Source organism: Chrysemys picta, chromosome 3, assembly GCF_011386835.1.
Source record: "Chrysemys picta bellii isolate R12L10 chromosome 3, ASM1138683v2, whole genome shotgun sequence".
Classification (NCBI taxonomy): domain Eukaryota; kingdom Metazoa; phylum Chordata; order Testudines; family Emydidae; genus Chrysemys; species Chrysemys picta.
In genome coordinates this window covers 78,166,976-78,182,008 of record NC_088793.1, presented here as the reverse complement: position 1 = coordinate 78,182,008, position 15,033 = coordinate 78,166,976, and the positions used below count along the sequence as shown (strand labels likewise).

At 40.4% G+C, this 15,033-nt stretch overlaps 1 protein-coding gene across 2 annotated transcripts in view; it reads left to right on the top strand.

The window, feature by feature from the left end:
• Window positions 1–15,033, top strand: part of ASCC3 (activating signal cointegrator 1 complex subunit 3) — a 495,794-nt gene that overhangs the window by 99,993 nt on the left and 380,768 nt on the right. The window lies entirely within an intron of this gene.

Genomic DNA, 15,033 nt, shown 5'->3' with positions numbered 1-15,033 from the left:
TCCACTGAGATCAATAGAGTTATTCTAGATCGACATTGATGCCACTGAGATCAGAACCTTGCCTAATATGTCAAATTAGATGCCAAAGCCTATGTGATGCAGTGGCACATTGTACAAACAATTAATTTATTTTAAAATACTCTTTTTGAAATGCTTTATCCTGTTACTGGGAGACAGTGACAAACCCACCATTTCACTCTGTCTGAAATCTGCTACCTCAGTGTAGCTAGTATCAGGAGTGCTGAGCCCACTGTCCTTGGTTTAACAATATGACCTTTTATTCATACAGGGGATGAGACTCTCTAAACGCCCAGGCCATATTTCCCATCAAACTTATGGCCATGCATCACTTTTGGATATTATAGATTAAAATAGAGAATATTGTTTAATAATACTTTAATATTATAAAAAGCAGATAAAAGTAGAACAGTTCAGAAAGAAAATTATAGAAGTTAACAGTAGTAGACATGTTATTGCGTTAGAATGTCTAAATCATAACAAAAGTAAGAAACTGAAATATATACATATAAATATATTTAGCTTTGAATAAGCATATTTAAATATGAGGGATGAAATCTTGGCCTCACTGAAGTCAATATTAAAACTTTTATTGACTTCAGTATGGCTAAGTTTTTGTCCAATATCATTTGTAAATGATGTGCAAATATGCATCTCATTGGATGACAGAACTCTCCTGAATACTTGCTAAAAGCCCTTGCTACCCAATTAACTTCCTTCCTACCCCTTTTTGGGGAGAAAACATCAGCCCTAACATTCTTTTGTCTCTTATATTGATGTATTACTTTTGATCCTCTTCCTCTGTTTGAGGGGGCTATTAGAAACAAAGCGCTACACTCTATACAAACCCAAAAGAAGGCATGGTCCCTGTCTGGAAAAGCTTGTTGTGTGAAAAAAACCAGACAAAGGATAGGGAAAAGAGGTGCAATATACAAGTACATTTAATTGTAATTTATTCTTTAATTAGACTTCTTTGCATTCATTCCCTTTGAGTGGAGAATGGCTTTATTGTAGTATAATGTTCCTCTTTGTGGAAAAACACACATTATATGAGCCACTCAGGATTTTTCACTGCTCTGAGAACTGCTTAATTGCTTAGCAAACTGAATACTTTAGAATTTTAGCAATCATGAGTACTGAGAAGCTGGTGAGGACATTGTTAATCAGTATGTAAAAGCAGTGGTCCAAAATGAAATAAAACCTTGGCTCTTCCTTGAGGGGCAGGTTGATTATAGTGATTTCTGATAACTGTTTTTTGTTTTCTGATGGGCGCATAGACTATCCTTCAATATGCTGATCTACTGTAAGGACATTCATCTTTTCATCTGTAAAGGCCACAATTTCTCTTAAAATGCTCTTTATAGGGTGGCAATACTATACTATGCCAGCCTTATTTCTGCGCTGCTGTCTTAAGAGCTGGGCGGCCAGATAGTGGCGTCGGCTGACTGAGGGTCCAACTCTGCAGGCAGCAGTGCAAAAGTAAGGGTGACAATCCCATACCATGCTATTCTTACATCTGCGCTGCTGCTGGTGGCGAGTCCAACTTCAGAGCTGGGCTCCCGGCCTGTAGCCGCCACCACTCTCCAGCTGCCCAGCTCTGAAGGCAGCACCGCCGCCAGCAGCAACGCAAATGTAAGGGTAGCAGTACCGCATCCCTCCCTACAATAATCTTGTGATGACCCCCCCCCCCAACTCCTTTTTGCATCAGGACTCCTACAGTTACAACATCCTGAAATTTCAGATTTAAATAGCTGAAATCATAAAATGTATTATTTTAAAAATCCTATGACCGTGAATTTGGTAGGGCCCTAAATATATGCAAGTGTGATCTGTCAGAGGTTCATGACAATGTAATGTGAATGCCATGGATGCTGTTTTTTTTCAAAGAGAAAGCAAATATTCTTTATTCAGCACACCAAGTACTGTACCTACCCTAACCCTAACTCTAACCTGCCATGTATGAAATTATAAATCAAATCTACTTTTGAGTTAACACCATAGGAACAAAGGAGTCCAGAAAGGCACTGGAAAAGATTCTTAATGATTTATAAACACATTTTATTGTTTGGCTTCAAATAACTAAAGAATACCTGAATATTGTTGGTTAACTTTTATTTAAAAAAAATAATTCTGGACTGAGACCAAGCATGAGACATTTCAGCCAAAATGTTTTAAGGCTTAGCTACACTTGGACATTAACAGAAATAGCTATTCTGGAATAATTATTTTTCAGTGGTTGTTTCCGTGAAACTCCATATAAACACTATTTTTCTGGAATAAGAGTGTCCACATGGGGGGTCTATAGGAAAAATAAATATTCCAGAAAAAATATTCTGGAACAGTTATTTCAGTAAATGTCTAAGGGTAAGCTGTCCTTAGTGACTGAATATATCAGTATATAGTGGCATTTTTTGTTATTGCTAAAGGCTGTGCAGTGCCACTCCACAGTGCTCAGCGATTTATTTAAGTTTACAGATTTGCCTGTGGACCACTTAAAATTGTGAGAATCGGAGGGTTTTTTTGAGCGGGTGCACAAGTGCAAATTTAGTTACTAACTGTTCCAAAATAGGGCTATTCGAGGTCAAGTTATCCTGAGAGGAGTACATTCAGAGCTGATCCAGAGCTTGCTTCAACCAAGACTCTAGCAGGTTGAGAAACTTTGAAGATGGCTAGGACGTCAGCTAGGAAGATGGAGAGGCAGGAATAACCAGCAAACTGATTTGACTGGCAGTATTTATTGAGAAATGATTGACTTTAGTGAATCTTCTGTGCCACCTGACTTTTTTCTTAAACACTTTTTATTTGAACTTTTGCCAGTATGCTGATGTTGCTAATGATTCATAATGGTAAAAAATCAAATAACAAAAATAAACTGTGTACAGCATCTATGCATAACCTAATGCTTAAGTGTTCAGAACTAATTAGTGTATAATTGCTCCTTGGACTAGAAACTGACACAAGTGGCTTTAAAAATATCCCAATTCTGAAGTGGTGTGGGTAATTCCCCCCCGGCAATCGTGCTCTGGGGACGGACGGACGGACGCACACACACACACACACCTTGCTCTTCCCCAAGGCCCTGCCCGGCCCTGTTCACTCCATCCTCCCTATTTCTGTTGCTCACTCTCCCCCATCCTCACTCACTTTCACCAGGCTGGGGCAGAGGGAGGGGGTGTGGGCTGGGGATGAGGGGTTCAGAATGTTGAAGGGGGCTCCGAGCTGAGCCTGGGACAGAGGGTTGGGGTGCAGGAGGGGATGTGGAGTGCAGGCTCGGGAAAGGAGTATGGGTGCGGGAGGGGGCTCAGGGCTGGGGCAGGTGTGTGGGGGTGAGAGGGGTGCAGGCTCCGGCCAGGAGGCGCTTACCTTGGGTGGCCGGCATATCCCTGCGGCCCCTGGAGGGAGGGGGTTGGAGGTTCCTAACGCTGTCTGTGCCCGGAGGTACTGCCTCCGCAGCTCCTATTGGCTGCAGTTCCCGGCCAATGGAAGCTGCGGAATTGGAGCTGGGATGGGGGCAGCACGCGGAGACCCCCGTCCTTCCCCAGGGAGGTGCAGGGACATGCTGGCCGCTTCCGGGAGCAGCACGGAGCCAGGGCAGGTAGGGAGCCTGCCTTAGCCACGCTGCGCCGTCAAACTTTTATCAATCGAAAATCTCCCTGTTTGGCTTCAGTAGCCTCCAGGAGATAGAGCCTGTTTCCAGAAGGATTGGCAACCCTAACATGTGCGCACATGTGCACACACTGCTTTATCAGAAATATATGTATGTATTACCATTTTCTGATAAAATATCAGAGGATAGATTTTTTTCAACACTCATCTCTGCTTGCATATGCTGAATGGTGCATGAGCCCTTACATGCCTGTGCCCTTTGTAGGTGTAACATGTCTGTATTAATGCTGGTCTGCACTCTGTAAGTAATCTAAAACCTGTGACTGTTCAAGTATTAGATTTTTTTAGCAAGTTTAAGCACTTGCGCAGAGCATGTGTGAGTCTCAGGTACATGCCCAATTTTGTATGTGGAAAAGTGGAGTCCAGGTAGAGCACTGACTGAAAATTCCTATTAACCTAGTTAACTTTCTTGGATAAATCAACTGGGCGGGAGGAGGACAACATAGCATAGAGATTACTTAATTACATGGCTGAGAAATATCCAGATCTTGCTGAGGTTCATAGGCTTGCTGTAAGATTACATAGGTAAGTCATGCTGTATTGGTAAGATTAATTATCTCCTACCTCAAAGTGCAGTAAGACAAGTGAATACAGGATGGGGCTTGTAACATGTAAAAGGTCCATTGATTATGGCATATATTCAAATCAAACCAATTAGCAGGGGAAAAACTGCATGTTTAAATTTGTGATCTGAGCTAAATGTATAACATCTATGATGTAGGGTGGCTAGGTGCCTTTTTTTTTTTTTTTTTTTAAACAGGAAAGTCCAGTCAAAAAGGGGACCTGACAATGTCCGGTTAGATCTACTGACTGGACACGTAAAGTCCCGTTATTGCGAGTGGGGGAGGCGCCGGGTCATCACATGCGCCAGCCCCTACTCAGCCAGTGCCGCGTCCTACCTTCGTCAGGCAGCTGCAGCTCCTCAGGCCAGTCCCTCCGGACCCAGGCGTGAGGGGAGAAGCTGCGAGCAAAGGGTGGTAGAGGGGCAGAGGAGTGGATGGAGGTGGGCCTCGGGGGAAGAGGTGGGGCAGGGTTGGGACTTTGGGGGGAAGAGGCAAGGCAGGGGAGGTTCTGGGACTTCTACTGGAGTGTCCGGTTTTTAAATATTACTAAGTTGACAACCCTATTATGATGAATGAGTAATAAACTCTTTAATTTGTTATATTAAAATAACAGATGTTAGCACTGTAGGACATTTATCTTAATTAGATTATTGTATGCTGTACAATTAAGACACAATGACTAAATTTTTAATTTAAAATAATAAAAAAATAATCTGAGTCTAGTATTGGGTGAAATCCGTCCAGAGAAATGAAATTGATGAATGCCAAATACCTACTTTTAAATTAGAGATGTTGAGTGTGTGCTACGAATAAATCAAAGTACTCACACATTTCAGAAAACTAGTACTCAAATCATTGGCTCGGGGAAAGTAGTAAAGCAAGGGAGAAAGTGAAGAAATTTGATCTGACATTGTTGCTTCAGATAGCTGTGTGAAGACATGTTATCTTAACTCTGTGCATGGAAGCATTACAACTGTGAGCTGCTGTTAAAGTACTAGCATAATAGCTTCAAGCAGACTTAGAAGCATACTGAGCCATCTAGTGAAATTTTGTGATATTAGAGTTGACTCTGTGACAAATGGTTTCAGTTAACTGTGGTATTTATGCACTAGGTGTGGAATTTAGCAAAATGGAGAATGCACACAAAACCCTCTGCTGCTAATGATTGTAGCAGTGGTGTTCTGTTCTGGGCAGAAAGGGGTCTATGCACAGACCTCAGAGGCCTGCATGAAAGACGCTGTGGGGACCTATTGGAACTATGCTTATGTGCATCTAGTAGTCCTACAAGAAGGGAGGCACAGGAAGCTGATGGATCCAGTGCCTAAAACCTCCTGCATGGCAGGTGCTGAGGAGCTGTGGCTTTTATTGCAATCGGTAGGCATAAATACTGACTGATGGTATAGATGTTTTTCCTCCCTGTAACTTGACCAATCACTGGAGGGTGGATTTCTCTCAATCACTGCAGACTTTTCCCATATGCAGCCCAGTTGTTCAGATGGTTGTGCATCCCTATGAATTACACCTTAGATTATTGACTTGAATAAGATTTCCACACTTAGCAATTTCTGGTTTGTTGTTTATAAATTAGCATCAAAGCAACAAAGTGAACTTCTTTTGCAGTGAATTGACTATCCTGACTGTCTTTACCTAATCTGTAACCTGGAAAGCAGTGATTCGTAAAAGGATGTAGGGGTCATAGTGGACAAGAAACTCAGTTTAAACTCTCAATATGACACTGTGGCAAAAAGGGCTAATGTGTTCCTTGGATGTATAAACAGGAAGGTGTTTTTACCTTTTATATGGCATTGATAAGAATGATCTTGGAATAGCTCATCAAGTTCTGGTGACCCCATTTTAAAACAGATATTGAAAAATTCAAGAGGATGCAGAAAAAAAGCCATAACAATGATTTCAAGTCTGGAGAAAATGCCTTACAGTGATACACTAAACCGACAGAGATCCTTAAGTCTATCAGAAAGAAGATTGAGAGGTGATTTTTATTATAGTGTAAGAGTACCTTTGAGGGGAGAGACTATTGTGTACTAAAGGGCTCTGTAATGTAACAAAGGCCAATGGCTGGAAGTGGAAGCCAGGCAAACTCAAATTAGGAACTTTTTTTTTTTTAAAACAGTGAAGATGATAGACTGTCAAAGGAAGTGATGGATTTCCCATTTCTTGGCATCTTCTAGTCAAGACCATCTACCTTTCTGAAGGATATGCTTTAGCCAAACATAAGTTGTGCTTTAGTTAAACACAAGTTATTGGGCTGAATACAGGGTTAACTGGATTATACAGGAGGTCAGACTAGATGATCTAATGAACCCATCTGGCCTTAAACTCTATGAATACTGGAACCTCAGACCTCAGGTTATGAGGAGTTCCTGCTTTATGCCTAAAGTAGTGTGCGCCTGACCATGTCTGGTCAGATATACTGACTGTATACATAAAAGCCCTAAATGTCCTCCAGATTTGGGGGCACACTGGATTCAAAGATAGCTAGAGAGTCCCACTCTGCAACTGATTTCAAGCCCGTCTTGAAAATGGCTGTGTCTCGGCTGTGGAGAGAAAATAGAAGTCACAGTGGTCTTTTATATTATGGATAATGACTATGTATAAATGGTCCCTTCTTACAGCAAAGATCTGCTCCCTGTGAGCATCGAGAGTAAATTTTGTTGGATTAAGTGGCAACAATACTTTTTTTACCACTCTGTATCTATATAAAATTGCAGAGACAACACAACTGGACCCAGTTTCTTCTCATGCACCTTCAGTCAAAAGCCAAATTTTGCCCGCATATGTCTTTGCAATCCCATTGAGCACAAATGGGTTGCATAGGTCTAGCTGATAACAGAATTTTTGGCTTGCAGAATTTTTTGCTGCAGATGATTTGCCATAAGAGAAGAACCCTGTTTGACTTTTAGACGAGTTTAGGTTTGCAGGGCTGGCAATAAAAACCTAATAAACAGGGACAATTTTGTATAGAAATCACTGACACAGTAAGCTTGGAACTCCACAATACTATTTTAGTCACTTATTAGAGCCAAACCACATTAACTTTTTCTGAATATTCATGCTCTTTTATCCATTCTTGTAGTTTAAAAAAAAATCAAGTTTATTTCTGTGCAATTCTCCTACATTTTGTTCAAGCATAATTTTTTTTAAGAGTCAATTTGGAGAGACTATGATCTACAGTAAAAAGTATTATTGTATGCTGGGTGTTCAGCATAATTCTGTGATTAAGTATTCCTTAGTGGACACTGTAACTAGGTTGCCTTCCCAGACCTTCATCAGCAACACTACTCCCTCAGTTTCCCCCTTCACTCCTTCCTACTGTACCCTTCCAGTTCTGTCACACAACACAAATAGTGCTTCAAAATAAAGTCTAGTATCTGGTTTATTAATATCATTAAATAAAAAGTATGCCTCCTTTTGCCTCTATATCTGGCTCCTTTTTGATCTTCCCCCAGTCATCCTCATGTAAGACGTTGACTGCTCTGTTTAGCAAGGCCTCCTGCTAATCTTTCTTCTGGGCTTGTGCCCCAGCTCCATCTGCACTTGCTCCACTGGTCGCGTTCTGGACCCTTAGCTTCTGTTCTTTCACAGACAGCCGTCCTGCTGCTGCTATCTGTGGAGAGATGCGCAAAAGCTTGCTCCTAGTCCACAATCTCTTGGTTTCTGCTGGTCCCAGCCTCAGAGACAGGAAGCTTTGCATCTTGTTTCCCATCAATCACATGCCTGCTTCCAGTCATGTGCCCTGGGTCTACAGCTACCAGTCTTACAAGGCCAAAGCCCCTAATAGATATGCTGGGTCACACATACGCCCAAATGACTAGTGTTCTGTTAGACTCATTTGCCAATGGTTTACCTTCTAAACATTCTCATGTCAAACCTATTTAAAACCAGTCTATTTTTTCCCCATATACCTCTCAAGGTTGCTAAATATGAACCTCATTTTTCATATAGGTGTCTAAAGTTACTTTCCCTTGTGTGTGCTAGCAAATACCTATTAAAAGTGTTTTAGTATTTCCCTACAACAGTAATGATGGTCATATGCCTAATTAAGTGAACCATATGTCATGTATTAAAATATTATTGTTGATTTGGATTTATAAACATATAAATAAGCACCAACTGCATGCCATCGGGGAACCCTTATATATTTCACAATAAAATACATGACTACAAAGAACTGGCCTGCTTACCCTGTTAAGTAAATGCAACTGAATAATACATCTTCCACAGAAGATATAAAAATCCCTCCCCGAATGCCAGGGGAAAAAAAGATGAACCTTCGTTGTGTCCTGAATGCTTAACAGACTCAGACTTAATATAGTCTTACAGGCCCTGATTCAGCAAAATAGTAAGCACATACTTAACGTAAGTATGTGAATAGTCCTACTGATGATAATAGGTGTACTAATGCACTTAAATACATGCTTAATTTCTTAGCTTAATCGAGGCCATATTCTTTTTTTCACCATACTAAAGGCTGTCTCCAGCTGAACTGTTATATTACTTCTGCCTTTTTAAAAAGACATTCTGGTAAAATAATGTAAGTTACCTGAGTATTTTATTCAGCTTTATTATTTATGTGTGGTGTTCTCCAGTAGTTCCTTCAGTATTACCTGAAAACAGTTTGTACAGTATGAAAAACCTAAATAAATGGAGCTTTAAGAAACAAAGAAAAAAATGCAACCATTTTCAAAGGTGTTTTAAGAATTCCTAAAATTAAACAGTGCACAAACTGGAAACTCAAGATAAATAAAAAGACTATAAAATACATTGATCGAACCCTGTAAGGCTGTGCAATCATTGCCTCTGTAGGAAGCTCATTAACACTTTATTATAGCCCCATTGATGAAAATGAAGAGACACCAAGTAAATGTACATACTGCAGTTGATGGGAAACAAATGGCTTTCCATCTACAGTTTTGCAGACAGAATAACCTATAAAAATATATTACTAGTGAAGATTGCTGCAGTGTTGAAACACAACAACTTAAAGATAAAGGAGACCTCCTGAAAAGTTCTAGAAATACTTTAAAATAGATCAAGGCAGAAATAAACATTTTTCTGAATCACAAGATTCAGTGAACTATAACAGACATTCAGATACACATGGGATATGTATAGAAGTTTGAATTCAAATGCTGTAAACAAAAGTACAGACTGAGTTTGAGTAGCACTAGTGTGCACAAGGGAAAACTAAGATAATTTTCATACACAAATTCTTGGCTAATTAATTTGTGTTCTTGTTCCATAATCAGTACATTTATAAAAGCATATTTTATATGACGCTTTTGTGCCATGTGATTTTTCATTTACAATAGCATTATTGCTTAAATATTTAGGGCTTATTGTGATGAAAAGGCCACATATTGCCCCTTTGATTAATCAGGCATTCAGATACCACAGAATATATTCTGAGGACAACGTCCGGAGTATACATCTTAAAACATCTTTAAACTGCCGTCACCAAACAAGGACATTCCACCAAAGAAGTAGATTGTATCATGGCATGGGCCACCCAAATACCCTGAGAGAACCAGCTTCACTACGGGGGGAGAATGGGGAGAACCACTGACCTCACACCCCTACGTATCATCTACCACCCCACACAGGAACCCAATGGGGTATCATCAAACAATTATAACCCATATTTCATATCCTGAAAGAAATCTTTCCCAACCTACCTTGTATGCCTTTCAAACCCTGCCCCTGCTCCCAACCTCTCCAAGCTCATCATCAGAAGCAAGTTGCCCACAGACCAGGACACACCAACTCAAAGTAGCACTGTACCCTGCCAGAACAGATGCAAAACCTGCATCTACATCTACACTACTACAATGACCTACACCCCCCCACAACACACCTTTCAAGATTCCTGGGTCCTACACATGCAGCATTGGTCTTGACCAGTTCATCAAATGCTGCAATAACTATGTAGGTGAAACCAGATAATCTCTACCTTCTCACAGAAAAAATAAGACACATTCCCATGGACAAACACTTTTTTTTCACAAAAGGGCTGGGGCAAAGCCGACAGGTGCGGAGGAGCACATGATTTGGACAGAGACATCCCTTAGGAGAGGCTCTATTAATGGAGATTATCTATGTCCTAGTAAGGAGAAGAGGCTGGAAGATGATAAAATACGGGTAGGATCTGATGAGAAACAGTCAAATGAAAGAGTCCTATTCAATTACATCACATAATGGAAGACAGCTAAAAAGTGACAATTTTTTAAAGTGCTTATATACAAATGTCAGAAGTCTAAATAATGGGTGAACTTGAATGCCTCGTATTAAATGAGGATATTGATATAATAAACATTACAGAAATTTGGTGGATTGAGGAGATTCAATGGGACACAGTAATACCTGGGTAGAAAATATATCGGAAGGATAGAACAGGGGGAGTGGCATTATATGTGAAAGGAAGCATAGACTCAAATGAATTAAAAATCTTAAATGAAACAAACTGTACCACAGAATCTCTGTGGATAGTAATTCCATGGTTGAATAATAAGAATATAGGAGTAGGGATATATTGCCGACCACCTGACCAGGATGACAATAGTGACTCTGAAATGCTCAGGGATTTTAGAGAGGCTACAAAAATAAAAAACTCAGTAATAATGGGGGATTTCAAATATCACCATATTGACTGGGTACATTTTATCTCAGGATGATATGCAGAAGTAAAGTTTCTTGACACCTTAAATGACTGTTTCTTGGAGCAGCTAATCCTGGAACCCACTAGAGGAGAGGCAATTCTTGATTTAGCCCTAAGTGGAGCGTAGGAGCTGGTCCTAGAGGTGAATATAGCTGAACCACTTGGTAATAGTGACCATAATATAATTAAATTTAACCTGGGATGGGGAGGGGAGACACCACGGCAGCCCGCCACAGTAACATTTAATTTCAGAAAGGGGGATTACACAAAAATAAGGAAGTTAGTTAAACAAATTAAAAGGTACAGTGCCAAAAGCTGCATGGAAACTTTTTAAAGACACCGTAATAGAGGCTGAACTTAAATGTATACCCCAAATTAAAAAAACGTCGTAACAGAACCAAGAAAGTGCCATTGTGGCTAAACAACAAAGTAAAAGAAGCAGTAAGAGGAAAAAAAGGCATCCTTTAAAAAGTGGAACTTAAATCCTAGTGAAGAAAATAGAAAGGAGCATAAATTCTGGCAAATGAAGTATAAAAATATAATTAGGAAAGCCAAAAAAGAATGTGCAGAACAACTAGCTGAAGACTCAAAAAGTAATAGTAATTTTTTAAAAGTATATCAGAAGCAAGAAGTTTGCTAAACAATCAGTGGGGCCACTGGACAATCGAGATGCCAGAGGAACACTCATGAAAGTAAATGAATTCTTTGCATCAGTGTTTACAGCTGAAGATCTGAGGAAGATTTCCAAACTTGAGCCATTCTTTTTAGGTGACAATCTGGTGGTTTTGGAACAAATTGATAATCTAAACAGTAATAAGTCACCAAAATCAGATGGTATTCACACAAGAACTTTGAAGGAACTCAAATGTGAAATTGCAGAACTACTAACTGTGGTATGTAACATACCATTTAAATCAGCTTCTGTACCAGACGACTGAAGGATAGCAAACATGATACCAATTTTTAGGAAAAGGTTCCTGAGGTGATCCCAGCAATTACTGGTCTGTAAACCTAACTTCAGTGCCAGGCAAACTGGTTTAAACTACAATAAAGAACAGAATTATCAGACATGTAGATGAACGTGATTTGTTGGGGAAGAGTCAGCATGGCTTTTGTAATGGGAAATCATCCTCACAAATCTAGAATTCTTTGAGGGGTCAACAAGCATGTGGACAAGGATGATCCAGTGGATATACTGTACTTAGATTTTCAGAAAGCCTTTGACAAAGTCTCCCACCAAATGCTCTTAAACAAAGTAATCTGTCATGGGATAAGAGGGAAAGTCCTCTCATGGATTGATAACTGATTAAAAGATGGGAAACACAGGCTAAGAATAAATGTTCAGTTTTCAGAATGGAGAGATATAAATAATGGTGTCCCCAAGGGGTCTGTACCAATGTTCCCTCAATTTTTTTACAACCATGTATGGAATGAATTTTGCTATGTGCAACAATATGGAGGTGATGTGTGGCTGGGGGTGGGGCGAGGGGTTCAGAGTGTGGGAGGGTGCTCAGGGCTAGGGCAGAGGGTTGGAGTGTGGGAGGGTGAGGGCTCTGGGGTGTAGCCGGGGATGAGGGGTTTGGGGTGCAGGACGGGACTCAGGGCTGCGTCAGAGGGTTGGGCTGTGCGGGGGTGAGAGCTCGTCTGGGGATGAGGAGTTTGAGGTGCAGGCTGCCCCTGTGCTGCGGCGGGGATAGAGGACTCCCCCCAGCCCTCTCTCACCGCGACAGCTCCGAGGATGAGACCAGGGGAGAGGTGCCTCTCCCTGCTTGCACAGCCCTTGATAGCCTGCCGCACGGCTGTGCAGTTTAAAGGGAACTTAGATCTATACTAGGACCAGTACTGTTCAACATATCCATAAATGGTCTGGAAAAAGGGTGAACAGTGAGGTGGCAAAATTTGCAGATGACACAAAACTACTCAAGATAATTAAATCCAAAGTAGACTGCGAAGAGTTACAAAGTGATGTCACAAAACTGGTTGACTGGACAACAAAATGGCAGATGAAATTCAGTTTTGATAAAAGCAAAGTAATGCATATTGGAAAACATAATCCCAACTATACATATAAAACAATGGTATATAACTATACATATAAAATTAGCTGTTTTCACTCAAGAGAGCTTGGAGTCACTGTGGATAGTTCTCTGAAAATATCCACTCAATGTGCAGTGGCAGTCAAAAAAGTTAACAGAATGTTGGGTATCATTATGAAAGGGATAGATAATAAGAGGGAAAATATCATATTGCCTCTATATAAATCCCGGATATGCCCACATCTTGAATACTGCATGCAGATTTGGTGGTCCCATCTCAAAAAAGGATGTATTGGAATTGGAAAAGGTACAGAAAGGAACAACCAAAAATGATTAGGGGCATGGAACAGCTTCAGTATGAGGAGAGATTAATAAGATTGAGACTTTTCAGCTTGGCAAAGAGACAACTAAAGGAGGATATGATAGAAGTCTATAAAACCATGACTGGTGTGGAGAAAGTAAATGAGGAAGTTTGCTCTTATTTGCTCTTTCTCATAACACAAGAACGAGTGGACATCAAATGAAATTAATAGGCAGCAGGTTTAAAAAAAACAAAAGGAAGTATTTCTTCACACAGCGCACAGTCAACCTGGGGAACTCTTGCCAGAGGATGTTGTGAAGTTCAAGACTATAACAGTTCAAAAAGAACTAGATAAATTAATGGAGGACAAGTCCATTAATGGCTAATAGCCAGGATGGACAGGGATGCAAAACCATGCTCTGAAGTGTCCCTAGCCTCTGTTTGCCAGAAGCTGAGAATGGGTGATGAGGGATAGATAAGTTGATGATTACTTGTTCTGTTCATTCCCTCTTAAGCACCTGGCATTGCCCACTGTTGGAAGACAGGCTACTGGGCTAGATGGATTATTGGTGTGACCCACTATGGCCATTCTTAGGAGATCATCCTTTCTCTTCCTGCAATCCTCTGCCTCATTGACTAGGCACCCTCCAACTTCTACCATGTATGAAGCAGTGGTCCTACAGAGTATGTCTATATTGCACTTGAAACCTGCATCTGTAGGGACCTGGGCATGTGGACTCAGTATTTCCAAATAAGTGTTTAAACATCCACACTGCATCATAAACCTGGGCTTGCAGTTGCTGGACCTGGGTCTCATAGCTGTGTTTACATGTCCATAGTGCACTACACAGACTTTCTGACTCAGATCTGTGGCTTGAGCTGCATCCACGCTGCAAAATGACCGGGCTTGGACCAGAGTCACAGCAGGGTCCTAGGACCTGAGCTTGCTCACCCAAGTCAAACTGATTTGTATGTCAGCAGAAAGGGGTCTTGGGCTCAAACCTGAGTCAGAGCCTGGGTTTAGTGTGCAGTGTATATATACCCACAGACAACAGTCTCCACTGTGTAACCCTGACTGCTGTGCACTGAATAACACAAAGGTCCTGTGGGAAAAGTAGTAGTACTGTCTGATTTTTACCAAAGGAGGGGGAAAAAAACCAAAACCCCAAACACCCAGGTTTTATAAAAAACATTAATTTATTCTGATTTTCACCCTACTTTTGTATCATTCAAATATATAAAAATAATTTGTTTTATTAGGAAAGTATGAGATATTTCATGAGATATGTACTGTGATAATGCATTAGTCTGGGCGTATATGCAGAGCTGTCTGTTGAAGTAAGGCTATGTATTAGTCTAGAAGATGCATACAATAAACAGGCTCCCACGCAAGCTCTGAAGTTCACGCGCATCTTAATGTCCTGAAGAATCTCACTCCCACCACATACATATTTCAAGCTGTTAGCAGAGAATGGTTTAAATATCTGACACAATGGAAAAAAACAAAAATCTATCAGAATACTTTTCAGAACACAAGGATGTATTCGAAAGTTTTTAAAAAAACAAAACAGGAGAAAAGGATGAAGTTGAGTATATGTGCTGCAAATGGTGTGGCCCAATTATTAAATATAAATATTTATAAGCTAATAGTTCTAAGTTTAAACAGTAAACTGTTTTTATTCAAATGAAAAGTTTTATTTAGGGATTAGAGAGATATTGTTTTCTTAAACTCAGAGTGGCATTTTGTTTTTAGTTCTGCGAACCACATAGAATCCC